The sequence below is a fragment of the Equus quagga genome, unplaced genomic scaffold (assembly GCF_021613505.1).
Source record: "Equus quagga isolate Etosha38 unplaced genomic scaffold, UCLA_HA_Equagga_1.0 HiC_scaffold_22270_RagTag, whole genome shotgun sequence".
NCBI lineage: Eukaryota > Metazoa > Chordata > Mammalia > Perissodactyla > Equidae > Equus > Equus quagga.
In genome coordinates, this window is record NW_025793177.1 from 184 (window position 1) to 2,075 (window position 1,892).

The 1,892-nt window shown below is 56.4% G+C and overlaps 1 long non-coding RNA gene across 1 annotated transcript; it reads right to left on the reverse strand.

Moving 5' to 3' along the window:
• Positions 1 to 209: 209 nt before the first annotated feature.
• On the reverse strand, positions 210 to 1,828 carry LOC124232087 (uncharacterized). Its single transcript, XR_006886766.1, has 3 exons — positions 592 to 1,828; positions 413 to 455; positions 210 to 250 (listed from the first exon to the last, which is right to left on the reverse strand). It is a non-coding gene; the product is annotated as an uncharacterized LOC124232087 (long non-coding RNA).
• Between the last annotated feature and the right edge of the window lie 64 nt (positions 1,829 to 1,892).

Sequence of the window (1,892 nt, forward strand, 5' to 3'; positions counted from 1 at the left end):
CTGTACTCGTTTCTGGGAAGCTTAGGGGACTCTCTGGGACATTTCGCATCCCACTGACTCTCCACGGTTTAACACCTCTGATCTGTGGGGTCTCAGCTCCTACAGAATTTCCCGTGTGGGCCCGTTGGGGGCCCATTCCTGGGGACATCCTGTGCAGCCCCCTGTCTGCTCCCGCCTGTCCTCCCAGAACCACAACTTTCTGCCCTCACCTGAGGATGGAAGCTCCGACTTACAGGATTTGCATGTTGGGCTGTGGAAGCAAAGACGAGAGAGAAAAGCATGAAGAGGCTCCATAGCCGCAGGCTTGATGGGGACACATGGCAGGCCTGGGGGCCCCATAGGCCCCTTTGGGGGACCCCTGGGCCACAGGTTGCCCCCACCCTTCTCCCCTCTCTCCCCACTGCTGCCAGACCTCTCAGACCTGGAGTCGGCCTTCCTGCACTTCACCTTCTTGCCTGTTAGGAGAGACAGACAGAACAAGGAGACAGACGTACGGGTCTGGGCAGGAGCCAGTGGGGGCCCTGTAGGAGCTTGGGACTGGAGGCAGCCCTTCCTGAGGGGCTCCAGAGCCCAGGAAGGGGTCACACTTACTGAGGATGATGAGAATGCCCAGGAGGAACAATATGGTAGCCAGAGTCATGCCCACAGTCTGCACAGTGTCATAATCTGGGGAGGACAAGGGGGGACATCAGGGTCGGGTGGCACCTCAGCCCTCTCTGGAGCCTCGGCCTGGCTCCATGGCTGCCCAGCCAGGCGCCCAGAATCAGGGATGCTGCAGGCCGTGCTGGAGGCTCCTCCGGTGGGTGAGTGTGAAGATGGAGAGTGTGGGCTTGGGCATCGGGGGCTCCCTTGACCTCTCCCCCCTCCCCTCCCCTGCATTCTTTGGCCCTAGATGTGTATGTAACGTTCCTCTACTGCGTGTGTGTGTATATATATATGCATGACTTCCTCTATGGCCTCCCCCAGGTCTGGTCCACCCTTGTCTCCCACTGGACCAATGCAGAAACAGCCTTCTCTATGGTCTCCCCCACCCCCACCCCAGCCACAGGGGTTCCACTAACACCTGAGTCAGATCTGGGTCCTCCTGAGCTCAGAGCCCTTCCCTCCACCCTGGTGTCCACTACATTTTCATTCAAAGCCAAAGTGGCTGCCACAGCCCACAGAGCCCTGTATCATCTCATCCCTGCTCCTTCTCAGACCTCATGCCACTCCACTCTCCTCCTCAGACCCCTCCTCCAGGCACACTGGTCTCCCTGCTATTCCTGGAGCATAACAGGCATGGTCCTACCTCAGGGCTTTTGCACTTGTTATTCCCTCTGCCTGAAATCTCTTCCCCCAGATATCCTTTCCTTACCAACTTCTGGGCTTTATCCAAATATCAGTGACACCTTCTCTGGCTGTCCTATGGAGAATTTCCCTTCCTCTCCTCAACACTCTCTAATCTCATCCTTTCCTTTATTTTCCTTCATGGTAATTATTCTTGTCTGATATACCATAGTAAACTTTTGTTAAAACATTAATTTATGGAGCACCAGCTCTGTACCAGCAGAGGTCCAGGGAGTCGACTTTCATATTGTGGTAAAGCACTAATCAAAATAAAACTAGAAACTGAGTCATGTGCCCGGGGGGCACGGGGGTGGGGGGTAGATGTGGGCGTGGCTCCTCTTGCTGGGGAGCCAGGGCCATCAGTGTATGATCTGAGGCCTGAAGAAGGAAGAGGAGCCTTAGCCGACTGTGAGGAGAGCTAGAGGAGGAGGCTTCCTGGCTGAGGGAACAGCAGGTGCAAAGGACCTGAGGTGGGAGAGAACTTGGCCGATTGGAGGCACAGTATGAGCGAGCAGAGGCGGGGGGGAGGGCTTGGAGAGGGAACTGGGGCAGGTCTGCCAGACCTG